General features: G+C 41.1%; 1 protein-coding gene and 1 pseudogene across 1 annotated transcript in view; one reads left to right on the top strand and one right to left on the bottom strand.

The window, feature by feature from the left end:
- The window catches only part of Kcnk13 (potassium two pore domain channel subfamily K member 13), a 143,200-nt gene that overhangs the window by 58,113 nt on the left and 57,166 nt on the right, over positions 1 to 27,921 (top strand). The window lies entirely within an intron of this gene.
- On the bottom strand, positions 24,897 to 25,811 carry LOC106028184 (ubiquitin domain-containing protein UBFD1-like; annotated as a pseudogene).

Raw genomic sequence — 27,921 nt, 5'->3', positions numbered from 1 at the left:
AATCACAGAGCTTTTACAAGGTGTCTTCTACAGCATCGGGGAGCACAGGTGGCTCCATCATTCAGTTAACATCATATGGCCATAACAGCACCAGAGATGGAGCCCAACACCGTAGCCAAAACTATTGCCATTTTTGTCTGTTCTTTCATTAGAGTAAGAGCATGTTGCTTAATCAAATAGAATTTCGTTTTGAGAAGGTGAAGACTCAGGAGAGATGTGGTTGAAATTTCGAGAACTTGTGACAGGTAAGGTGGTCAGGCATTGATTTATTACCAATTCTCTATGCCAGAATTGGAAGAGCATAGAGAGGGACGTTTAAAATAAAGCAGCAGATAGCTTTGTGCAGGAAATGGTGCCACCACTTTGCTCATAAAGAGGCAAAGCAGCACCTGGTACAAAAGGTGTTTTCATAAGCTGATTTGGGTTCGAATTCCAGCTTCCCTAACAAAGCCTCAGTGTGAGAACTGGCACACGTTCCTTGTTCTCTACTGAGTAATACTCCCCTTATCTGTCAGTCTGAATCACTCCCGTGTACCTTGCAGAGCTGTTGAGCATTACATGATATGGCATATGTTTTTACTTTTATTTTATTTAATTTTGGGGGTGCTAAAGATTGAGCCAGGGGCTGTGTCCACCAGGCAAGCACTCTACCATGGGGCCACAGCTCTAGAGTGGCATAGGTAAAGCCCCTGACACCTGGTAAGGCATTGATAAGTAACTTGCACAGGTATGAGGTTTATTTCTGGAGGAGCAAAAATGCCCTAGAGGGGAGACTGTGCCAATGACTGTACAACTCTGAATATGCTAAAAAAATTAAATTGTCATTTTAAAGAGGAAAATTTACATGGCAGGTGAATTAAATCACAATAAATCTGATTTTTTAAAATGTTAATTTAAATAAAAGTAAAACAGACACAGAGAAGCGAAGGAACTTGTCCAAGATCACAGAGTTACCAAGTAGCAGAGCTGGGTCTGGAGACAACTTCAGGTTCCTCTCTCCACTTTGCCTGCCTGAGAAAGGCATGGCTCTGGGACTCAGCTCTGCCCCTTCCATAGGACCTCTGATTGCCAGCAGCTTCCACGGCTGGTCTCCTGCAGCCTTTCTGTGCTACAGGAAACCCCACTGAAACACTCAGCATAACCCCCTGTGCTTCTCCAGAAGCGAGATTTGCCTCTGTGTACCATATATTCCTAAGGCCCAGCTTGCATCTAAAACAAACCACGTACGTCCTGTGACTGAAATCACAGAGCTCAGGCCAAACCTTTCCAACAACCCACGTTTGGCATTCATAGCAAAGAAGGCCCCCAAGAGAACTGACCCCATGTGGGCTTGATGAACTTGACTAATGAGCTCCTCACACTAATGAGCCCGGGGGTGGCCCATCTAATCTCCATGCGGGTCACAGAGCACTGCTTTCTTTCCTGTGATTGCAGGTTGAACCCCTTGCGCCAGACAGCCACCTTGTTAAGCCTGTGTGTTGATAAGGTGGGGAACTAGGGAAGAATGTGTGTGATTGAAGAAAAACTCATTACTGTCTATAGAAAAACATCTGCAAGTTCATATCTAAGGCATAGGAATAAACAGCATTTCCTTATACGCAGAGGTACCGCTTCCTAACTTTTGATCGTCTTTCCTCTTTGCTAGAGTTCATGGAACATTAGATTTATATGATTAGTCTGGACACAACTAAAATTGAGCATAGGTAGAAAATTTTAAGGAAAATTAAATGTCTCCATAACAAAGGTCCAAAAAGTTGGTGAGCTGTGAAAACTTGTAGACACTCACGTATACACAAAGACCAAAAGGAAATACATTAAAGCGGTAACGATAAGAACAGCTCACATTGTTCAGTTCTTACCATGTGCTAAGTGCTTCTGTTTTACTCCCGTGTAATTCTCACACCGTTATCCGATTCGTAGTCTCTTGTTTTCCTGGTGGGATGCATACAATTGCTTTGCTGGATGGCATGATTGTGGGTAGCTTTTCATTTCTCTTTGCTTTTCTGTATCTCCTGAGTTTTCTTACAATAAATAGGTGTTAGTATGTATTGTAAGCCCAAATACTGTGTACAGTCATCTAAGTATTGTTGGGTTTTTTTGTTTGTTTGTTTTTGTTGGTAACAGGGATTGAAGTCACAACCTCATACTTGCCAGGCAGGCACTTAAGTGGTTGAGCTAAATCCCCAGCCCTGTCATCTAAGTATTGCAATCCACTTTCTAGTTTTCCTCACAGCCCAAGAAGTTATATTTGTAATCTCATTGAAATGTTATTGGAATCCCAGCAAGATAATTCCAATCTACCACCTCCAAGGTAACCCACAGTGAGAGTAAAGACACCAAGACATATTCCAAATTAAGGACAGCCAAGGGGTCCTAAATCCAATCCCCATGAGGACATGCGGACAAAGGCTCTGATCCTAGGCCTCTCCCAGAATGTATTATCTTGTGAAGAAGGGGGAGGCTCAAGGATGAATGACAGTGAGGATGGTGGGAGCTATGTGAGTACCTTGAGCTGGCTAGCCGGGTGAGAGAAAGAGATATGCAGAAGCATCAGTCCACATAATCTAATTAGGGTAGCAACAGAATTGTTTTTGGGAGACTGTTGCTTCAGTTTCTGATATGCAAATTATAGCACCCTGGTGCTATAATTTACCTTGAGGCTCATACCCAGTTGACATTCCCCGAGATATTGGCTCTAACATCCTGCTGTGCTCATATCCGGTATGGGGAACACTATGCGAGGAAACAAGACTGTCTGTTGGCTTTAGAGATTATATACCAGCACCTCGGCTAGCCTTATTTGCAATGCTTAGAGCCAATTGAAGAGAGAAGGAAATACCACAGCCAGCTTTCTATGTATCAGTATAAGGAAATAAGTCTCCAAATAATCAAAGTCAGAGTAATTGTTTTGCATTTAAGGGGAGTCCCTGGAGTTGTCTCTCACAGTATGAATAAAACATATTAAAGGTCATTAAAAATAAGTGTTATTAAAAGCAAACCATAAGCCAGGTGTGGTGGTGAGTGCTTGTAATCCCAGTATCCAGGAGGCTGAAGTAGGAGGATCGCTGTGAGTCCAAGGCTAACCTGAGCTACATAGTGAGTTTAAGGCCAGCCTGAACTGCATAGTGAGACACTGTCTCAAAAAATAGATGAATAAGTAAATAAATATTTTTTAGAAACCACAAAGAGATGGAGGTGTCGCTGTATGTTAGAGTACTTGCCTAGCACATGCAAGGCCCTGAGCTCAGTCCCCAGCACCACAAAGAAACGACGACACACTGCAGTGACTTGAGAAGAAACCAAGATGGAGCAGTGTCCCTGAAGGGGGCGCTGTGGAGTTGGTTAATAAACTCAGACATGGCCGTTCAAGGGTTGTCACTCTACTTCCCAAGCTTGCAGAAGCTGCTCGCCTTACTTCTGAAGTCCGCTGTGGACACCTTACATCAGATGTGGTTAGATCACAGAGGAACTGGCTCAGCAGTTTGTCTGGCGGGCCCGTGCATTCATACCACTGACCCAGGGCTTCTGAGAAAAGCACGCAGTTCTGTGTTGAAGCCCACAGTTGGGACTTACTCAAAAAGAAAACAGAGATAAACTCCAGGAAAAAAAAAAAAAAAAAAAAAAACAAACCTTTCCGAGCTTGATGACTTCTTGGCAAAGGAAAGCAGGGGATCATGCTGCTGTTGGCCAGAAGCTCCTGGGCCTCGCCGGCCACCCTGGTGTGAGGTCAGTGGTCCTCTCCTGAGGGAAGCGAGGTGCTGAGATCCACACACATTGCCCACTTCCTAAGATGCACCCTAAGTGATTTTCCAGATCCATTGTTTTTTGTTCGATGGCTGCTGATCTTTCCCACCTTCCTCCCTATGTGGCGGATAATTACTATGGACCCAAGGCTAGGGGAATGTGAGGGAGAAGACAGCCGCAGGTCATCAGTAGGACACAGCCCTGTGTCATGGTGGCGTGGGAAGCACCTGGCCTGGTGGGGAAGGTTGAGAGGTGTTGGGCTCACTCTTAGGATGTGCGACATCCCCTGAAAGAGGAAGAAGCCTTTTTGTTCCGTCTTTACTTTTGCATTTTGGGTTAAGTATAGGGACTGAGCATTGTTGGGGGTTATAGAAGTTCCCCACATTCTAAAATGACTTAGAAGGGTTCGTGCCTGCTGCTGTAGCGAGGACACCCATAAGCCACAGTCTTCCCTAGAGAGCTGAGCGTGCATCTGGTTGTTGTCACTGGGCATGAAGGGAACCCATTCCACAGATGCCAGTGGTACCAGGGCACCTCCCAGGCCAGCTGCTATGCACACACACTTGCACACACACCTGGCCTGGTAGGACAGCTGCACAGTGGATGGATCAGCAGGTGACGTCTAGAAATAGAATAGAAACATGTGACTCAGGGGAAATCTGACTGAGCGTGGTGCATGGTGGTCAGAAGGATGTCCGCAAAAGCAGACGGACATGGCCCTGGGGCAGGGGGGACACTAGGGAGTGTGGGCACCTTGGGTGTACATGCTTTGTCTCTCTGGCCTGCTGCTTCTGCATTTCCTACAAAAGAGACAATGGAGTAGACACTTGGCCCCTGATCTGCTGTCCTGCCATCCTGTTAGACCCCTGGGATCAGGTTGCTACTGATCGAGGTGGGCATCCAGGGACAGGCAGTCTGGAGACCCTGGGGCAAATAAAATCCCAACCCAGTGAAGAGGGAGACTCCTTCCATGACTCAGAGAAGGCAGAGTGAAGCTTCTCCCTGAATAGAGACAGCTACAGATTTAAATGTATCAGGGAATGAAAACTTAGCAAAACCTAGACCATCTCAGGTTTTACTGAAAATAAGATTGTAAATACTAAGGTAGTTATTCCAATAAACACAGCCACAGTGCCAATAATGAAAGAATTCCTCCCTGGGCAGTTTTCCTAGTGCTAATTCTAGCTGTTGGAGAACCCTCGGCTGACATCACTGTGTCCTTGTTGAGCTGGAAGGGACATGCGGAGAAACTGACTCCAGGAGGACCGAGGAAGACACTGGTCAGAGGGAAGAAGCCCTGGCCCCTCTCTGCATTCCAGTCTGAACTCGGGGGACCCACAGACTCGGCTGGTCTTTAAACAGCACTTGGGAGCCAGGCTCAGTAGTGTATGCCTGTGATCCTAGTTCTTCGGGGGTTGGGGCAGAACCTCAGTTTTTTTAGCTAGCCTGACCTCAATGAGTTTAAGGATAGTTTGAACTACATAGCGAGATGCTATCTTTAAAAACAAAATAAAATAAAATAGTGGCTAGCGCTGTGAAAGCTACAATCAATTAAATTTTTCGATTGTGGCATGGTGTACCGAGTTTCTGAATCCTAGTTCAGGTTGGTGCATAGGTGAAACAGGCCAAAACAGACACGCACAGCAAGGAGATGTCCCTTCTCCTCACCCCAGTGGGCACCACCAGCTCCTCCCCGTTGTCTTCCCCACGCGCCATGCAGGACTCTGCAGGCTTCTTTTTCAACTTTTCTGCCTTATGGCTGATGCTTCTCTGCTTGTTTAAAAATGACACATTGGGAGCAAATGAATGAAACCCATTAGTTGCGAAGTTATTCCACAAATGGAGGAAATAAATGAGTTGTAAAAATGTGAACAATATAATTGACTCCCAGCTGGGTGTTTATCATATTAGAACCACAAATGTCAGAATTCATTTTCCCACTCAGTGGTTTGTCGCAATGGTAATAAGCTGCTTATACACACTATTGTGCATTTTAAAAGCCTGTAGCTTATTATAATTAGAGATCAATTTCACTGCTAGCCTGGTAAGTGGGTTAGCGCAGAGAGTGAAGGCAGGATCCAGTCTTGCCTCTGAGCACCTGCTGTCTGTCATGTGTGGTGAAGGGGAGTCCCGTGGGGCTGACCATCCAGCCCTGGGCAGTGTCTCCTCCTCTCCCCGGGGATCACTTGGTGACTTCCCTGCTCCCATAGCAAGGAGGAAAATCTACAGTAAAAGAACCAAATCAATTAATTTGACTTTGCATTTGCAACCTTTTATTCCATGCTAACTTTTCCCAAAACAGAAACAGCTTTTTTATTATATGTCCTGTTTGCAAAAGTGGTAATATATGCTCATTGTACAATAAATATTAAATAGTCTGAACTGTAGTTCATTGGTAGAGTACTTATCTAGTATCTACAAGATTATACCTTTGATCTCCAGCACTCCCAAAAGAAACAAACAAATCCACAAGTCCCATTGCAAATTCTTGCTCAAAATAAATACTATCAAGAGTCTTCTGTTGCTGAGCGTGGTGGCCTACGCCTGTATTCCCAGCTCCTCTAGAGACTAAGACAGAAAGATCAAATGTTTGAGGCCAGTCAGAGCAACTTAGTGAGAACCTGTCACAAAATAAAAAATTAAAAGGCTGGGGATAGGCTGAAGCAGGAAGATCACAAGTTTGAGGCTAGTCTGGGAGATCTAGTGAGCTCAAGGCCAAGGCCTGGACTACATAGACCCTGTCTCAAAAAGAAAAAAAACGAATGGGGACTTGGACCATCATTGAATGGTAGAGCATTTGCCCGTCATGTTCAAGACCCTGGATTCCGTTCCTACAGCTGCCAAAAAAAATTTTCTATCTATCTATGCAGATTCTTGTATGGGTTTTTAAAATATGTGTTAAAATTCTGATTTTCTAATAGGATTATGTATGTATTTTGTAGCTTATTTTTTCTTTTCACCATATGCTAATATCACATGGTTGATGACATATGACAGTGTGCTTAAAGGGTTTAGCTCAACATCAAGGACATATTTTAGGGCCTGGTTGGAGTCAGATTTGTCAAAGTGGGCTTCATCTGTAGCTTTCATCTCTCTTCCCTCTTTACGATGGAGGACTGGAATTCCTATAAAATGTCAGAGCACAAAGACTTATAGGAGGGAAGCTAAAAATCCATCCTAAGGGATCTAACGTGGACTCTCTAGATGACTGCTCCAAGACACCACGTACTGTTGTATGATATGTACACAGCACAGAAGCCCCCAGTTGTCAGAGCTCAAACCCAGCTTGTATTTAATACCCCACACCCTATGCTTATGGGAGTTCTCCACCCAAATGGGAGCATCTTTCCAATGTATATACAGATTTCCTACCAGCTAGTGGTACCCTTTAGCTAGTAAAAATTTGCTTCTTATGGGCCCATTTCTTAGGGCCTAATAGAAAAGGTAGGGGGTAGGAGTAGGGATAGAAAGAAGCACTCACAGGCAGGCTGTGTTTAGAAGGCAATAGCGGGGCCCCAGGGCAGTTGGCAGGATCCACCCAGGAGTGGGTGTCAGGCAAGGTATGGCTCAGGGGAGTCTGAAAAGATGAAGTCCTGGGGGACCTGTGTGGCCCTGAAGTCACCACAGAGAGTGAGGCAGTGAGGTGCTCTCACTTTGTTTTGAAAACTGCCCGGTACATAAAGTAGTCATTTGAGATAGGGACCAGAGCTCTGAAAAATGAGCAAACTGAAACACAAGTGTGCAGCTGGGGAGGGACAGCTGCTCTTTAGGTAACAAACGGTCTGGGGAAAGGATCTGCAAGGACTCTGGGATGGCCCAGGGTCACTGTAGCATATGGAATCCTGGACAGAGTGTAATAAAGTGAGGTTGGCCAGAGCCAAGATTCAAAGCCTGCAGCCATGGAAGCCATGGGGAGTTAGGGGAGTGATTTCTTTTCATGCAGTAGGGTGATGCCTTTGGGAAAGAGGAACAAGATCCAATTTATTTTTTTATTTTAACACAAGGTCTCACTGAGTTGCTAAATTGCTCAAGCCACGTTCTGACTTGGGATCCTCCCGCCTCAGCTTCCCAGAGCATTGGGATTATAGGCTGGGTCACCCTAACTCTCCCAGTGGAAAATCAACCTAACAATTTACTCTGGATGCTGGGAGCAAGTGGGTATTGGGGGGTGGGCAGAAGCAGAAAGACTGGTTCAAGATGTCTACAGTGATCCGGGCAAGGAGACAGAGTAGTCAGATTTGAGATGTCAGGAATGCAGGACCCACAGTCTCAGGGGAACCAGGGAGGTTGTCAGGGAGAGGAGGGAGGGTTCAGAGTAGACTCTGACTTGTGGAACGAGGGGAGATAAGCAGCAGATAACACCCACAGCCTGGCCATCTAGTGGGTCCTCTTAAATTCCAGTTCAATTCTTCCAGGGTCTGGGCTTACCTACAGAGTAACAGACTCAAAAGCCTTGTTCATTTCTTCTGGTTCTTCAAGTTCTACCATTCACTGAGAACACTGTGGTTCCCACAAGCTTAGCAAAGTGCAAGAAGGTAAACATTCCAACAGGACACGTGCCAGCCTCGTTATTAAATGCTGAGGAATCACTGTACTTACTGTACCAAGCCTCTTTTCAAAGAGTCACATCCAGAGTAAATTGTTAGGTTGCTTCTCCACTGTTAGAGTTAGAAGTGATGATGCAGCCTGTAATCCTAGCACACTGGGAAGCTGAGGCAGGAGGATCCAAAGCTGGAGCCCAACCTGGGCAACTTAACAACTCCATGAGACCTTGTGTTGAAATAAAAATAGTAAACTGGACATGCATGGAAATAAATTAAAACACATTTCATTTTAACATTGCACCCCAGAAAATCCCTCATAATATAATCCCTCATAAAACCCCCTATAATATTCAGGGGTACCCTCTAAATTATCTAAGACCAGTTAATCATGCCCTGTAGAAGGGCTGAGAGTTTGAATGAGAACTGAAGAAATATTTGCCAAGGACTTCCGCAGGCTTCAAGTTCCATGATGAGAAATAAATCAGCAAACATTGTTCTCTTCCTAGGACAGTGGATTTTTATGATTGTTCTTCTGGCCACTGTGAGCAGCACTCTGACATTTCCTGGGGATAATAAACAAATGATGGCATCCAAACAGCATAGGTGGGAGAGGGCTGGAGTCACGTCATTTCTTACCTGACCATTTAAACTCCTGCCAATGGTGAGTGACAGGAAGGACAGATGTCCCCCACCTGCCACTTTATTCTCCCTTGGATGGGGCTCCTGCTGGACATTATAGCTTCTTCAGATCAAAACTAAGAGTTGGGGCCCTGCTAGAAGCCAGCTAGCTCTGTCCCTGGCAGTCCCCAATCATTCCCCAAGAAATGACTGGAAAATTGACAATATTCCCAGCATTGAATACATGCATGGAATTGGTATCATTTTCCAAGGCTCAGTAGTACAACTGGAGCTATATGTTATGAACTATATAGCTCAATGGCAGCACAAGCACTTACCTGACTCATGACTATGCTTGGTCATGAGTTTGATTCCAGGTACCTAGAAAAAAAGTTTTTTTCCTGGCATGGTGGCCCAGGCCTGTGATCCTAGCACTGTGAAAACCAGGAGGATTATAAGTTCTAGCCCAAGCCGGGCAATTTAGCAACTTAATGAGATCTTATCTCAAAAGGAAAGTGGGATGCTGGTGGTGTAGCTCAATGTGAAGGCCCTGGTTCAATCCCCAGTACTACAAAAATGATAAATAAGCCATCAGATTTCTTGCAGTTTTATTGAAGTACTATTGACATAATTGTAAAGATTGTGTCAGCTTGAGAAGTTTAGAAATTTAACTCAATAGTACTGCATCCTGGGGTGTAGAGAACATGCCCTAGGGTGGCTGTTTACAGTCCAAGATGTGGTAATGATTGATTCATTGTGTCAACTGGAGAAGTCTAGAAGTTTAACAAAGTGACTCAGCAGAGGCCATGGTCCTCACTTTGTAAATATCCTGAGCTGTGCAAAAAGAGGACAAGGAGATGATGTGAGGGCTACACGTGCTGGGGTTGTGTCCTCGCATACAATAAAAGGGAGGAAATGAGGCTGGCTTTTCTGGCTTTTGTGGCTTTTGCTGTCTTCTGCCACCTTAACCTGTTCCCTCTCTGCCACACCACCCTGCGTCAGAGCCAGCTGATTTCAGACTGAAATCTCCACAAACTGTGAGTTAAATAAATCTTTCCTTCCTTGATTTTGAGTGTTCAGTACTTGTCTCATCAATAAGAGAAAACTAAGACAAAAAAATATGCACATATTTAATGAGTGCGTGAGTGCATACACCTGTGTGCATCTATAAAGTCACCTAGTCAATTTAGATAGTGAACATATCCCTGGTCCCCAAGTGGCCTTCATCCTCTCCTCCCCATCCCCAGGTAACCACTGATGTGCACTATGAATTAATCTGCACTTGCTACAGTTGCATAAAATCAGTTTCACAGTGTGTGTTATTTTTTGACTGACTTGTTTCATTCAGCATAGTCATTATGAGGTTTGCCTATATTGTTGCATGTGTCAGTAAGTTATTCTTGAGATTGGGGATACTTATATAGCATTTCAACAAAAGATCAACCCATTTTTAGAGAAGTGAGAAGATAAAGGAAAAGGATTTTGAGTCACCGGGGTGACAAATTGTGGGGAGGCAAACATGGTGAGGAACTTAGGGGGAGACAAGGGCAGGTTAGTGAGGTTGTCATGTAGATTCCTGTGCTGCTGCTTCTGGGCTGATATGGGTCCAGAGTTGTCTCCCATGACTAACTTTTGCTGTATTTGGTGGGCAAGGGAACAGACACTTTCACAAATTTACACGTCTCCCTTTTCTGCAGTTTTGTTTTCTACTGTTTCAGTTACCTGTGGTCAACCACATTCCAAATATATTAAATAGGAAATTCAATAAATAAACAATTGATAAATTGTAAATAGTGTGACGTTCTGAGTGGCATAATGAAATCACACAGCCACTCTGACCCCCCAGGACATGAATCCCTGTGTCGAGCAAAGCACTACTTGTTAGTCAATAGCCATCTTGGTTATCAGATGGACTTTAGGGATATTATAATGCTCATGTTCAAATAACCTTTATACTGAGTAACAGTCCCAGACTACCAGGTGGTGATATAGAAGATTCATCAAGGCACACAACAGAAAGGATAGATGACCTTGGTACCAGTATATTTTATATCTAAAATGTTCCATAAACCTCATATGCTACCAGGGCTTTTAGAAATGACTGGATCATGGGTGTGTGATGCTAGATTAGTCCACTGATTGGCTTAGCATTGTTCTGAGTGTGGTTGAACGGATTTATTGAAGACAGAAGACCTCCCTGGGTATGAGTGGCGCCAACCAACAGGCTTGCAACCTGAATGGAATAAATAAGGAAAGCGAAGCTTGCGGCTGCTGCTTCCTGGCTGCCGTGCTGTGGGTTGTTTCTCCCATGCCGTGCTCCTCTGCCTCGCCCCCCTGCCTTAGAGCTGGCCAACGATGGATTGAAAGCTCTGCAAACTATGAGTTAAAATAAACCTCTCTGTCATTCATTTGTGGGTGTTGAGTATTTTGTCCCAGCAACAAGGAAGTAACTAAGACTGGTCCTGAGTGGGAATGTTGGAAAGAGCTTGGAGAACCCTATGCACGTGTATGTGTTTGTATGTACCAGGGACTTGTGCCGTATCCCCTATGGAATTACCATGTATCATGCTTTTAGTTTGATGGGGAGAGCAGGGAGTTTTTCTTGTATCTGCATCACAATTACTATCAATTCATATTTGGGGATGGCACATTCTTCTACTGCTGTCATTTGGGTGATAGATAGTCCCCAAAGGTCCTGTGGGGGAGGTTTGGTCCCCGTGGTGGCATGCTGAGATGGTATGAATCTTCGAGAGCAGAGCCTGGTGGAAGGTGGTTAGGTCTATTGGGGACATTGTCCTCAGAAGGGATCTTTTGATGGGACTCTGGTTAGTTTTTGAGCGAGGACTGTTATGAAAGCATGAGCCTAGCCCCACCCAAATGGCTGCCCGATTTGCAATGTAAACCTTTTACCACACATATGCTTCTACTCCTGCTATCCACTGTTGCCATCTGGCATGAGATGAGCCAGTGCAGGTGGATCCCTTTGAACTTCCAAGACTATACACTAAATAAAACTCTTCTTTTTAATGTTAGACTGCCTTGGGTGTTTTGTTATAGCAACACAACGTTGACACATACAGTTACCCTTCAGCACATTTGTAAAAAAAAAAAAAAACAATTGACCACATGGCCAATTATGTGGGTTTATTTCCTGATACTGTTGAGGTCTACATTAGCTAGAGTATCACAGCTATATAATTCCTGAAATCAGATAGTGGTTCTTACATTGTTCTTTCTAAAATTTGTTTTAGCATTTCAGGTCCTTTGCATTTACATATAAATTTTAGAGTTAACTTGTCAAGCTGGGTATGGTGGTGCACACGTGTAATCTCAGCACTCAGGAATCTGGTGAGGCAGGAGGACTGCCACAAATTTGAGGCCGCCCTTAGCTACACAGTTCAAGGCTAGCCTGAATGATATAGTGAGACTGTCTCAAAAAACAAACACAAAGCTGGAATTATCTCACCAACTTCTACAAAAAAAAAAAATGTTGCTGGCACTTTGATTAGAAACACATTCAATCTATTGATCAGTCTGTGGAGAATTGACATCATAAAATATTAAGTCTTCTGAGCCATAAACATGGCACATTTCTCCACATATGTGGGTCTTCTTTAATTTCTCTCAGTAATTAATGTTTTGCAGTTTTCAGGATACAGCTCTTTCACATATTTTGTAAAATTTTTCCTCAGGAGCTTATATTTTTGATACTATCATAAATGGTATTTTACTTTTTAAATTGTCCATAGCTAAGCATTGAACTAAAATTGTCATATTTGTGTCCTACATCTTTGCTAAACTCATTGATTTAGTTCTTGAGTTTTTTCCTAGATTCCACTGGAATTTTCACCTAGACAATCATGTCTCCTGTAAATGAAGAGCATTTTACTTACTGCCTGTTACCTTTCCTGTTTGTCTGATTTCTCTAGAACCTCTAGCATGAGATTCAACAGAAATGGATACCCTACTGTTGTTCATGTTTATAAGGCAGAAATTTGCTTCTCATCCTTACACATAATATTAGCTGGAGGGTTTTTTATTTCCTCTTTATTCCATTGATGAAGTTCTGGGTTAGTCCCAGTTTTCTGGGAGTGATTGTTGGATTTTGTCAAGTGATTGTTTTACATCTAGTTGGTGATTGTGTGTGAGTTTGGGTCTTTTGGGGGTTAGTTTGTTGAGACAGTAAATAACATTAATTTGCGAGTTAAATGTACTGGCATTAATTTGCAAGTTAAATGTACTAAATCCTCCTTGATCATGTTGTGCTGTGCTTTTTGTCTCTTACTGGATTTGATTTGCTAAAATTATGGTAAGGATTATTGTATCTGTGTTCACGAGAGCCATTGACATAGAGTTCTTGTTAAGTCTTTCCTCTGTTAGAGCAATGCAGAATTCATAGAGTAAATCAGAAAGTATTCCTTCCTCTTCGGTTGGCTGTATGTTCCTGTAGAATTGGTATTATCTATCCCTTCAGTGTTTAATGGTACTCACCAATAAGGCCATCCGGGCTTAGAGTTCCTGGGAAGATTATTTTATTTTGTGTTTATTAGTCATGTTGGTGGTGCACAATGTTTACACGCCCTGTGAGGAGAAGGTGCACGTACATAACACATCTTGATTCCTTGCATCGTGTTTCCTTCCCTCCCCTCCCTACCCCATCTCTGCATCCCCTTCCCATCTCAGAAAGATCTATCTCCTTATTTCCTACTATCTGCCTTTTATTTTGCTCTATTTATATTTTGAGTTTCTCATATAAAAGAAAGCATGTGGTATTTACGCTGTGTGCCTGATTTACTTCTTGTAACATGGGCCTCATGCATGCAAGGCGAGCACTCTGCCGCTCAGCTACATCCCCAGCCCTGGTACTAGTTTACCGTCTGTAGGGGCACAGCAATATCCCTGCTCTCATCTCTGATTTTGTGGTGTCTTCCTTTCTTCTTGATCTGTTTAGGAATTTGTCAACTTTATTTATTTATTTATTTATTTTTGTCTTTTTCGTTTTTATCGGTACCAGGGATCGAACTCACGACTGCCTGCTTGCAAGGCAGGCACTTATGCCGCTGAGCTAAATCCCCAGCCCCATTGTCAACTTTATTGACATGGTGAAATAAACAGTTTTTTGTTTCATTAGTTTCCACTCTTTTTCCCTTTGTAATTCTTTTTTTTTTGAGACAGGGTTTCACCACCCCGTTCAGGCTGGCCTCCAACTCACAGCAATCCTCTTGCCTCCGCCTCCCAAGTGCTGGGATTATAGGTTAGCACCACCACGCCTGGCTCTCTCTCTAATTTTCAAAAATGTCTGCTCTTTATGTTTTCTGTTCTCCATATTTTCTGTTTGATTTGTACTTTTTCCTCTACTATATTTTTTGGGCAAGGGGACCAGGGATGGAACTCATGACCTTGCGCCTACCAGGCAGCCACTGTGCCCCTGAGCTGCACCCCTGGCCCACTACTCCTTTCTTAAGACAGAAGCTATGATTGGTTAGAGAACTTTCTTTTTGTGTAATATTCCCCTTTGAGGACTGTTTAAGATGAATGTGATATTTAATTTTTCATACACTGTGTTGATCACCATTACATTCAAGTAGCTTCTAATTCTATTTCTTCTTTTATTTATGGGTTATTTAGAAGTATATTGCTTAATTTTTAAATAACTGGGAATTTTACACTTAACTTTCTCTCACTGCTTTCTAATTTAATCCTGTTGCAAACATCAACATAACAAAACTTTGTGTTTTTAGTGTATTGAGTTTTTTAATGACTAGCAATATTAATCTAATTAATATTAATCTAATTAATATTAATCATATTAATGCAGGTAAAACTTCCACTGCACCCTTTAGCCTACAATGAATCTTATTTATGAGTATCACCAGTTCAGCCTCCTTTTGGCAAGTGTTAAAGTGGAATTTTTTTAATCCTATTACATCTAAGCCCTTTTTTATCCTTAAGGTGTGTTTCATACAGATAGTATATAATTGAATACCAACTTCTTCCCTTGCCAAACTGATGATAAATGCCCTCAAATTCAGTGTTTAAAGATGTACATTTGAGGTGTTTTGTGGTATGGCTGTGTTTAAATCTACCATCTTGCTATTTATTTATACTTGTTCTATCTTTGTTCTCTATTTCTACCTTGTTTTGAAATTATTGAGTATTTTTCTTTTTTCCTTATAAAATTAGCATATGTTTATGGAATAATTTAAATTTTTATGGTTCCATTTTATCTTTGTTAGTTTACTAGATAAAATTCTTTGTTCTATTATTTTAACAGGCACTTAACGGTTTATAATATTTGTGTTTATCCTTTTACAGACTACCTTGCAGAATTACTAGGGCATACTACATACACGACAGGCAGTTTAAAATAGTGTATTTTGATTTCTGTCTTCTTGGCCTTTGTGCCAGTGATCTCCTCCCTATGTGCTGCCTGCTGGTCAATTTCTACAAATTGTTCCTTGATGTGTTTCTACATTGTTTTTAGACATTTAAGGCAAGAGAGAAGATCCAGTCCCTGTTATTTCTTCATAGTTAAAAACGAAATCCTAAGTTTTTCAGCAATATCTTTTCAATTTTTAAGTAGACGACTTTCCATCTCTTTGTTCATTGTGGAAATTATGGGAATTTTCAGGCAGTCCTAAAAATAAAATATTACTCATAAGATCATCAGCCAAAAATAACTGACCAATATTTTATCATAATAAGCCTTTTTATTTAACATTTTCACATAATTGAGTCTATATATATTCTTATAGTGATAAGAAAGTATCTTAAATCATTAAAAGCCAGTGTCATGTAATTGGCCACCTCCTACTTCATCAGTCTACTTGCTTGCTAATTTATTTCACTGTCCGCCCAGTCTAGGTACTTATGTTGCTACTACTGTTTCCCATTATGAATAATACTACACGAGACACTTTTGAAATTTATTGAATTTTCAAAATTTTGGAATCCCTCATTTTCTCATTTCCCTGAAGTGGACTCCAGACATGCCAAGCAATGACTATTGCTAAGGTTCCTGATACACGCGTGTAGCCTAGCCGCTCTCTAGGAATGAAGTACTCATCAATCTCGGCAGTTGAGGGTGTTGGCAAACACTTGGCATCCAAAAAACCTCACCGAATTTTTGATAGGCAAAAATCTTTTAATTTACATTTCTTCACAGACTAAATGAAAACTAATTATTTCAGAGGATTTTAACGATTGTGTCTCCTTTTTTTAAATCTTTAATTGGCAATGGAGTAAGTGTACATATTTAGGGGTTACAATGTGACGTTTCAGTAGATGTGTATGTGTAATGATCGGATTAGGGCAGCTGTTGTCTATATCATCAGACAATTATCATTTCCTTGTTCTGAAAACTTTCAGAATCCTCTCTAGTGGCTATTCTGAAATACTCAGTTGTCATCAGCAATAGTTATCCTATCCTACCATACTGAAAAAAAAACACTAGAATTTGTGTCTGTCATCTAACTGTGTGGTCCCTGTTGACCATCCACTCACCCTCTCCAGCTCCTCCCTACCCTTCTCAGGTTCTGGTAACCACTATTCTGTTTTACTTTTTTTAAACAAAAAAATAATAAAACCAATGATGCAAAATTTCAAATCAATATAATAGGAGATTAACAATGGTTAATACATTATGTGTTGTTATCTTCAAAACAGTTGCTCAGATTACAAGATATGGGCATGAAAAATGACCAAACAATTAAAGCACAAGCATTCTTTTTTATGAACTAATAGAGATCAGTAGTACAATTATCTATAAGATAAGAAAGGAGATAAGATCATCTCCTTTCTTCCATCCCAATTATTCTTTCCTTTTAAGCAGTGTCTTCCCCTTTGACTTTCACAATATCTGTTATATATTTTGGCTCTTGCTATCTTTTGGTTTTCTACATTAAAGAGACAATCCCATGTTTACACATGTGGGTCTGATTTATTTCAACTATGAGTATGGCCTCAATTTGCATCCATTTACCTAAAAACCTCGAGTTTGTCCCTCTCTATAGCTTGTATTCCATTGTATAAAAAAAAATCACATCTTTTTTTATCCATTTAGTGGCTGGTGGACATTTGTGTTGTTTCCAAGATTTAGCTATTACAATTGTGTTGCTATAAACATGAGTGCACATATATCATTGTGACATGATGTTTCAATTCTTATGGAAAAAGCACCCAGAAGGCAAATAACTGGAGCAGATGTGGCCTCCAAATCTCATTTTTGGAAGAATTTCCACACTGATTTCCACAATTTTTTTCATACATGTATTTGCCATTTGTTTTTCTTCATATGAGAATTTCATGTTCATCTCTAATGCCCATTTTGGGATTGGATCTTTGAATTTGGGGGCCCTGATTTTTTTCAGTTCTTTATGTTCTGGATAGTCCTTTGAGGGACAGTGAGCTAAAAAATTTTTCCCAATTTGTGGATTTTCTTTTCACTCTGTTCATGATTTCCTTTGAGGTGTAAAATCTTTTTAATAAGATGAGATCCCAGTGGTTTATTCTTTGAAGTATTTCTCATGCAGTTTGGTTTTTGTTCATGAACTCTGCCTACCCCTGTCTTCTTCAAGATTTCTGCCTACCTTTTCTTCCAGTAGATTTAGTGTTTCTGTTTTAATATTTAGATGTTTCATCCATTTTGACTTTAGGTTAGTGCATGGTGACAGATATGAGGCTAGTTTTAGTATTTGGCATTGGAAAGCTGGTTTTTCTAGCATCATTTGTTAAAAGAGGCTATCTTTCTTCCAGTGAACATGTTTGGTCTCTTTGTCAAAAATAAGGTGGCCGAGTGTGTTTGTAGTTATGTCTGCACCTTCTAATCTGTTCCATTGATCCTCAGGTCTGTTTTTTGCCAGTACCGTGCTGATTTTATCATAGTAGCTTTGTAGTATAATTTCAAGTCAGAGATTGTGATGCCTTCTGCCTTATCTTTGTTTCCCAGGACTGTCTTTGCTATTGTAGGTCTCTTCTGTTGCCAGATGAATTTTAGGAATGTTTTTTCTAGGTCTGTGAGGTATGCTAAAGATATTTTTTAAACCTGGATTTCATTAAATCTGCATAAAATTTTTTTGGAATATGGCCATTTTTACAATGGTGGTTCTTCATATCCAAGAGCAAAGCATTTTTCTGATATCTTCTTTGATCTCTTTTTTTAGACTGCTGTAATTTTCAATGTATAGATATTTTATGTCCTTCATTTGGTTGATTCCTAAGTATTTCACTATTTTGTATGTTATTATAAAGGGTGTAGTTTCCATAATTTCTCTCTCAATAAACTTGTTATTTTTGTAAAGGAATGCTATTGATTTTTTGAGTGTTGACTTTGTATCCAGATATGCTACTGAATTTGTTTACTAATTCTAAAAGTCTTTTGGTTGAATCTTTGGAGTCTGCTGTATAAAGTATCATGTCATCTGTGAATAATGGTAGTTTAACTTCTTCCTTTCCTATCTTTATTCCTTTTATTTCTCTCTCTTGTCTAATTGCTCTAGCTAATGTTTTCAGAATTATATTGAATAAGAATGATGCTAGTGGATATTCTTGTTCTTGATTTTAAAGTAAAAGCTTTCAGTTTTTGTCCATTTACTGTGATATTGACTATAGGTTTGTCATAGATAGGTTTTATCAGATTGAGGTAAAGATCATCTATTATGATTTTCAGTAGGATTGGTTTTTTTTTAATGAATGAGCACTGAACTTTATTAAAAGCTTTTTCAGCATCTATTGAGATTATTGCATGATTTTTTTCTTTGGTTGTGTTGATACGATATATTATGTTTATTGATTTGCATATGTTGAACCATCCCTGCATTCCTGGGATAAATCCCACTTAGTCAGGTATATAATCTTCTTGATGGATTCTGTTGCCTAGTATTTTTTTGAGGATTTTTGCTTCTATGTTCATTAGGGAGATAGCCTGTAGTTCTCTTTTGGGGATGGTGTCTTTCTCTGGTTTTGATATCAGAATAATATTTGCTTCCAGGAATAAGTTAAGGAGAATTGCTTTCCTATAAGTTTCATTAAAGAGTTTAAGCAGTATTTGCATTAAATCGTCTCTAAATTTTTTATAGAATTCAGCTGTGAATCCATCAGGAACCAGGTTTTTCTTTGTTAGTAAGTTTTTATTATGTTTTCCATTTCATTAACTGATATTGTTATTCAATATTTTTATGTGTTCTTGATTCAGCTTTGATAATTCATAGATTTCAAAGAATCACCATTTCTTCTGTGTTTTCTATCTTATGCAAGTAAAAGTGTTCAGAGTAGGTAGGTATTGATGATCTTCTGAATGTCTACAGGATCTGTAGTGATTTCTGTATTTTTGTTCCTTATTGCATGAATTATAGTTTTTTTCCCCAGGAGTTTATTAATCTTGCTTATTCTTTCAAAGAATCAACTCTTTGATTCATTTGTTCTTTGTATTGTTTCCTTAGTTTCAACTGTGTTAATTTCTACTCTGATCTTTATAATTTCCTCCCTTCTATCGACTTTAGACTTGACTTGCTCTTCTTTTGAGGTGTAGTGTTAGGTTGTTTATTTGTGGTTTTTCTGTTTTGCTGGAATGAGAATTCACCGCTATGAATTTCCCTCTTAGGACTGCTTTCATTGTATCCCACAGGTTTGTGTAAGTTGTATTTGCATTTTTTGATTATAGATACTGTTTAATTTCTTTAATTTCATCTGTGACCCATTGGTTGTTCAGGAGTATGTTATTTAATTTACTTGTGTTTATGGAGTTTTTGCAAATTCATTTGTTATTAATTTCCAATATTATTGTACTATGGTCAGATAATATGGATGAGACAATTTCATGTCCTTTGCATTTCCTTAAGCATGTCCTACGGGCTAGTAAATGGTCTAGTTTATAGAAGGTCCCATGTGTAGCTGAGAAGAATGTGCATTCAGATGTTGTTAGGTGTAATACTCTGTAAATGTCTACTAGTCATTTTGTTCATAGATTTAATTCAGTTCTATTTCTTTGATGATTTTTTTGGTTTTTTGACCTATTTCTTTGTGACAATAAGGTAGTAAGTTACTGTTACAACTGTATTATTCCTTATAGATTTTTTCATGTTTATTAATATTTGTCTTATATAGTTAGGCCCATATATTTGGCACATATAGATTTATATTGCTACTTCTTCCTCTTGAATTTTTCCACTAACAAGTATATAGTGACCTTATTCATCTCTTTTAATCATTTTTGGTTTGAAGTTCACATTGTCTGCAAACAGAATAGCTAGCCCTGCTTTTTTCTAGGTTTCTGTTGCATGGGGTATTGTTTTCCATCCTTTGACTTTTAGTCTGTGAATTACTTTTTTAGTTAAACGCATTTCTTGTATGCAGAATATTGTTGGATTTTGTTTCTTGGTCCATTCTACCATTCTGTTTCTTTTAATTGGTGAATCATGGGCATTTACATTGATGGTAATAAATGATATGTTTTGGATTATCTGTGTCATGTTATGTTCCTGCTCGTGGTTCCCTACTTTTCCCCTTTGTTTAATTGCTTGCCCTGCTTGGTGACTTCTTTCTATTGTTGTTCTTAAAATCGTGGACATTTTTGTCTCTGTCTAAAATATCTTACAATATACTTTGTAATGTTGGGTTGGTGGTCATGAATGTCGTCAGCTGTTCTTTGTCATGGAAGTATCTTTTTGTCCATTAATTTTGAAAGATAATTTTGCAGTGTACATCAATCTGGGTTGGAAGTTGTTTTCTTTCAGGACTTGAAATACTTCACTCCAAGCTCCTTTCGCCTTGAGAGTTTGTGTTGAGAAGTCTGTTGTGATTCTGATGAGCTTTCCTTTATAGGTGCTTTTTCTTTGCTCTAACAGGTTTTACTATTCTGTGCTTATGCTGAATTTTTGGGATGTTAATTATTATATGTCTGGGTGTATATTTATTTTGGTTATGGTTAATTGGGTTCTATGTGCCTTACTTATCTATATATCAGGTTCTTTTCCCCAGTTTGGGAGATTTTCTGCTATTATTTCTGCAAATAGTTTTTCTTACGTCATTTGTGTTGGCTCCTGCCTTTTCATTGACACAAATTGTTTTTTAACTATCAAACTTAGTTGATAGACTCATCTTACAGAATGAACAATAAAGACAGTCAAGGTTGCACTGTTATAAAAAATCCAGAAGTGTAAATCTAATGGACTAAATGCATTCTTTTCCTCCCAAACATGCATTTGATATAAAAACAAAATGAGAACAGAGTGTACACTGCAAGAAAACCTGATACTTACATATATTTTTTAGGTAACTGTAGAACTCTTTAGGAAAGAAAAAAATTTAGAAAGTTAGAAAGCAATAAAAGCACCCAGCCTGGCAGGTAAACCCACCAGATGTTCTGCATGTCAGAGAGCTCCTGACCACCTATAACTTCAGAAAGACTGCTGCATCCTACTACAGATAAAACGGATGCCATCCTAACTGCAGATTACTTTGCCTTAAGACAAAGGGACCATGCTTTTCCAAGCCAGAAGCAAGGAGCAGCAGAAAGGTCTCTCAGTGGGAAGCAAAGCCTTCCCTTGTATGGCCTGACTCTTGGCACATTGAATGTGCCCGTTATTCTTCCAGCCCCTAGCAGAGAATGGTTGGCCAAATGCAAGCACACGCACAGCTCTTCCAGGCACGTGGTTCACTGACATGAGGCAAATGAGTTCCTCTGGGTGAAATGCGGCAACTTCTGTGAGGAGTGGCAAAGTTAATCTCTTTGGTCCTTATGAAGTAAAGCAGCAACTAAGAAGCCTACTGAGGGTCTCACTTGGGCCCCTATCCTGTTCACAAGATTATAAGACAGTGCATCCTTAGCTCAGTTAAACTTCACTTAAAAAGAGCAGACACTATTTGCAAAAAGCCTATCATAGATTAAAATACTTCATACCAGAGTTACAGCAACTCACAAATCTAAGTTCTCTCACCTGACTGACAGAAAGGGTGCTGAGAGGACCTGGACCAGCAGAGATTATGTTGTCTTATTATTCTGCCAAGTCACTCCAGGGAGGGAAAGAAGGGCAATGTGTCTGTGAGTGAATCTGTAGGAGGATCACCAGTACCAACTCGAGATGGGAAAGAAGCCCCAGAAGGCTCTAGAGTAACAAGTCCCAGAGCAGCCTCAGCATAGGCAAGTAAGTCACTTCCATTCCTCACTTCCGGTGACTCTGTCTGTCAAGAGGCCCTGTGTGGGGGGCAGCTCTTCATTTATCTCCCTGCATGCCCCCTGCACAGACAGGGGCAGTTCTGGTCTCCTTTACACTGACAGAACTGTACAGAGATAATCCTGAGGAATAAAAATAAAACCCTATGATGCTACCTACGGGGAAGAGAATTTCAATTTGCTCACACAGATTTAGTCATTAAACTCCAAACAGTAAGAAATATATAAAGAGACTCACTACACACAGGATGTAATAACAAAACAGTGAATACTTCTATGATCCAGACATGGATCTCAGAACACTTCACCCATGGGCTTCCGGTGCTGAGTGCCTCTGCTGTCCGGAGAGCTTCCAGCGAGGCCTTCCCTGTGGCCAGGGTCAGGAGCCAGAGCTTGGGACTGGAATAGCAGATTCAATGAGCTCTTCAAAACAATATTCAAAAGCTCCATACGAAAAGATGTCATTTACATTATTTTTATATATAGTATTGTGAAGTAAGAAAAAAAGCACCATTTTACTGAAAATAAAAAAGGCTCACAGGCTTTGGTCCTCTTGAAATGACACCAGTGGAGTGAGAAGCAGCTTGGCCCTTGGACAGCAAGGAGAGGATGGTACACACCCTCACTAAGAGGAAGGGACAGTGAAGCTGGCGAGAGGGGCTGCAGAGCCAATCTGGGGACAGAAACACCTGCTTTGAGAGACCAGAAGTGGGTGTTGGCACTGCTAGGCAAGTCTTTAGGATGGGAACATCGGCAAACAAAAAGGGCAGAATTCAGCTGCTGCCTGATCAGTTTCCATGTAGTCCTGTCAACCACAGGCGGCTGGGACAAGTAGCCAAGGTGTCCTCTTTTCCCCAAGAACTTCAGGCCATTGAGAACAGAGAAGCACAATGACCAGTCCTTCTTCAAGGGATGAAAACAGACAGTTTCTTGGGTGCTGTGCTCCATATACATACTCTTGTCCCCCAAAAAGCAAAGAGTAGATTCTCTTGCCCAGATGCATAACTTGGTATTGATTACCCCACAAGAAGCAAGAATCTGTTTATATGGGCTGGATTCCTGAATTACAGCTTAGAGGGGCATAGAATATGGTCATTATCTGCTTCATGAGGAATAGTTATCTTAAGTGAACACATGCTAATACACTTCACAGCTTAGAATCCAAAGTGTGAAGGTGGGAAGATTTCTCACCAAACCTTAGTATAAAAGCCTGCAACCACCAAGAGGAGAATTGCAAAGACAGCAGCAAAGAAACAGCAAACAGCACAAAGGGTATCATCCACTAAGAGACTGTCCCTTATTTCAGAATCAATCAAATCATAAGGAGACGTCAGAAGTTCACATATACAAAGAAAGCAAGAGCTAAACCCAGAAGATGAGCTTATGGTGAAAGCAATTTATCCCACTTCTGTTGTTCAGATACCATTGGCCAACCCTCTAGACTGAAAGGGTTTTGGCCCAGACAGGACACTGTAGCCCGGAAAGCCTCAACCGGAAGCAGGAAGCCCCTATCTCCCCGCCGCCCCTAGGGATTTACCTGTGGCGCCAAACCTAGGACCAATGGGCTACCTGTGCATCCCTAATGCCTGCCTGAGGTTCCACCCCAAACCCAGGCTACTTACCTACCCCCACGCCACGTGTCCGCCGGAGAGATCGCCGGACACCAGCGGTGGGGGGTGCCGGTCATCTCTCTCCTTGTTCTCAGCATAAAGGCCTCTTTTTGTTTTATACTTCTCATCTTTTGGAAATATTTTTCATCTTTTGGAAATAATCCTATCATAGACCAGATGTCTTCTAACTGACAAAGGCAGCACCTCTGAACCTGGGGTAAAGGACACTTGAACTTAATGCATGAGCAGAAGGACCAAGTGGAAAAGCAGAATTAAAATAGTCATTGGACCGCTTAAGAACGTCTTGAAAACTTCCAAAGAAAGGAGGTCTCTAGGTCTGTGGTGATATGGCTGTATCAATCATCTTCTACCCGGCTTCTCCTTAGAGCTGGGCTCTGGAGCAGCCTGGCTTTTGAAACCATGCTCAGTGAGGGCTGCTGATGGCCATCAGACAAGTAATGGGACTCCTCAGAAGCTAGGGTCCAAAGGGCAAAATGTGTAGACAGGAGTCACTTTGAGATTCTCTGCTGCTCCACAAACACCATGGCAAGGTGAGAGCTCACAGCTCTTCCTCTCCCCCCGTGCATTCCCAAGCAGCAGCCGCATGGTGAAAGGGAGCCCAGGAAAGGCGGTGGCAATGAAGTCCAAAAGAGGAACTGATATCTTTGGGTTTTTAAAATAAAAACTCAAATCTAGGGGTAGTGAAAAAATTTAAAAGGGAGAGAATTAAATCTGAATCAATGGACAAGAAAATATGGCTCACTAAAACCCTCATTTTGCATACAACTTTATAACAAGAAAGAAAAAACACCCCAACTTAGCACAACGCAATCCAAATGTTTGCAACCAAAGGTTTATGAAAATATGCTGGTTGCAATTATTTTAAAAGCAAAAAACAAAGCTTTTGATGATTCCCTTCTCAACATTAATTGGCAAGCCTACTCTCAAACAGACTAGAGTATTCCGCACAATGCGGTCAGAATTCAGATTTATTGATTTCAACAGTACTGACTTTAAAAATGGTATGAAGCTGACTGCGAGAAATGGAACTGGTGACACTGTTAAAATTAAGCTAATGGTGAAAGTGAGTCACCTCTGGCTTCAGTCACATCACCTCAGACTGCGGAGAGACTGTTTTATGAACAAAGCTGCAAAACTCTGAAATCCAGGGTGCTATTGGATCTCTTCCACAATGCCCTTTGCTTTGGGTCAGTCTTCTGGGCCACAAATGAAAGTGCTTTCAAAATACTGCCATCTGCCCAGCGCAGTGTCTTGGATTGCATCCACATACTGAGTTGGAACCCAGTACACCGAGGAGTAAGAGGCTTCCATGGGGCCCGTGGTTATTCTTTGTGTCCTTCCATAGGTTCAGTGGCCACATCTTTACTGGAGCCCATGGGTAGCTTGTCAGTCCACCTGTAGCACCAATCCACAGCTGGTCTTGCTCTAGACTTAAAAATGAGTCTCTCTTCTCCAGACTTACTGTATATGCCCGACAAAGCAATCCCTGGCAGGCGCTCCTGGACACCTTCACAGAAGAGGTCACATCTTCAAGTTTTCCTTTATCCAACACTCTCCTGTGTTGTGTCTGCCTGCAGAGAAGCTCCTTCTTGTTCTCTCCAGCCTTTGCATCCCGTTGCAAAGCATCTTTGGGTGTGTATGCTGCTAAAACATCATTTATCATGGCGCCAACCACCATGATCTTGGCTCCACTGGTCACTTTTCTTTCCCTTAACATCGTATCTTCAGGGAGGAGCCTTTTATACATGGTCTTTTTTATGGCAGGCAGGAATCCTGTAAAGGAGTGAATCTTTTATTTTAGCTCAGAGCCTGTGCTGTCAAGAAGAACCTTCACATTACACTTGGTCTTGTTCCAAATGCTTTTCAGGTCCACAGCTCCAGCTCTCTGCCTGAGCCATACCCACATCCTCACAGTTGATGACCAGGGCCCAGGCTGCAGAGTCCCCAGCAGGCTGGGCAGGGCTGGCTGCAGGCTGCCTAGCATATTGTAGGAATCCTCAGATGTTGCATCCACTGCAACTTCAGCCTCTATGCAGCTGAGCAGCCACGCAGGTGCCTCGCTGACCACATCTCAGCCTCAGTGTCCGTGCGAGACTCCTCCATGCCTGCAAAGGGGTTACAGAGTGGGTGCTCATCAATGCCTGGGCCTGGGACCAATCTTGGCCTGGGTACCACTAAACCACAGCTCCCCAGCCATGCTCCTCCCTTTGGTGCTAGGCCCCATCCTCCAAGCACCAGTACCCTCCATCCTGGCTCTGCTTGACACCAATTATTCTTATATTACTTTTCTTTGTGTTTCCTGATAATTTGTTATTTTCAAGGGATCTTTCCTTTCATGGTTGCTAGCCATGATCCTGTCTGAAAATCTATCTTCAGCTTCATTCAAGTGGTTTTGCTGGCTTTCAGTGAAACTTTTGATTTCCTGAATATCGCTTGAATCCATTTCATGCATTCTATTTCTTTCTTATAGTGACCATCGTGATTTCCATCCTCTTCCTATCACCATTGCTTTCTTATCTATCTCTGCTCCAGATTTACCAAACATTTCCTTTAAAAATGATATCTCTTGGTTAACCTGAGAGATTATTGCTGATCTAATTTCCTCTATCGCCTCACGGATTTGTTTCTTCAGTTGCTATCATTTCAGAACTCTGGAGTGTGTGTCTTCCAATTTCTTCTATGCCAGTGTCTTCTGGGGCTTGCTCTGGATTGGCTGGAGGGCTGAGATTGAGTTTTGCTCCTTCATCTTGTCTTTTTCTATTTCAAGAAAAATTTGTTTTGTTTTGTGTGCTGATCCTTGTGAGTCTTTGTAATAGATAGCTATGTCACTAGCATCAAGGCCTCTCTAGGAAAAGTCTGCTCTTCAGGGATGCCTTCTGTCGAGTTCTGGATTCCTCCCGAGCTGGGTGCCAGTCCTATGAAGGCCTCAGTCACCTGCAGTCTCATATTGTTGTTGTTATTTCTGTTTTCACATTCTGGCCTCCCCTGTCCATCCAGTGCAACTTAGTTGGGACTGTGTTGACTACTGTGTTGCTGATGTTCTTTCTGGTCTCCGGACTTCCCACGCGGCTCACTTCCCTCCTGGCAGTAGCAAGTGGTACAGCTGTCCCCCTCGGGCCTCCATCACCTGGGTTCCTGTGGTAGCAAGAAGCAATCTCTATTTTTACTTTTATCACATCAACTTTTTAGCTTCCATATGTGAGAATATGCATTCTTGACTTACTGTGTGTGACTTATTTTACTTAACATAATGGCTTCCAGTTTCATTCATGTTACTGCAAATTACAGAATTTTATTCCTTTTTTAATGGTTGAGAAATAATCTGCTGGGTATATTTCTCACTCTGTCTTGTCCATTCATGTGGGAAGGAACACCTAGTTTAGTTGCATACCTTGGCTACTGTAGCTGGTGCTAGAAAAAACAGGGACAGTTGTGTTTTGACATAATGACTACGTTTCCTTCAGATATGTACTCAGTAGTGGGATTCTTGGATCAAATGACTGTTTCTAGTATTTTGAGGAAGTTCTGTGCTGCTTTCTAAAGTATCTCTACTGGTTTACATTCTCACCAGTGTTACATGCAAGTTCCCCTTTCTCCATATCTTTGTTTGCATTTGTGTGTGTGTGTGTGTGTGTGTGTGTGTGTGTGTGTGTGTGTGTGTTTGATGTTAGCCATGCTGACTTGGGCTAGATAATAGCTCACTGTGGTTCTGGTTTGCATTTTACTAGTAATCAGTAATACTGAGCATTTTTTCATATACTTGACTATTCATATATGCTGTCTTGAGAAATGTCTGGTCAGGTTATTAGCCTGTTTTAATTGCATAATAATAATAATTGTTGTTGTTGTTTGAGTGGAGTTCCTTATCTCTTCCCTTGTCAGGTATATAGTTTGCAAATATTTTTTCCCCTTCTGTAGATTGTCTCTATTCTATTGGTTGTTTCCTTTGCTTTCAGAAGTTTTTTTTTTTTTAGTTTGATATAACATTGTGTGTCAATTTTTTGCATTTGTTGCCTTTGGTTTGGAGTTGTATCCAATAAATCTTGTCCAGGCCAAGACCTGAAGTGTCCTTCATGTTTTCTTAGAGTGATTTCACAGTTTTGCCTCTTCCATTTAAGTCTTTGATCTATTTGGAGTTGATTTTTGTAGATAGCTAGTATCTCTCTTCTGCATGTAGATACCCAGTTTCCTTAGCATCATTTATTAAAGAGAT

This window comes from Cavia porcellus, unplaced genomic scaffold (genome assembly GCF_034190915.1).
Source record: "Cavia porcellus strain 051 isolate PalLab524CR breed Dunkin Hartley unplaced genomic scaffold, mCavPor4.1 scaffold_31, whole genome shotgun sequence".
Taxonomy (NCBI): domain Eukaryota; kingdom Metazoa; phylum Chordata; class Mammalia; order Rodentia; family Caviidae; genus Cavia; species Cavia porcellus.
The sequence above is the reverse complement of the archived record's forward strand: the minus strand, read 5'-3'. Positions and strand labels throughout refer to the sequence as shown.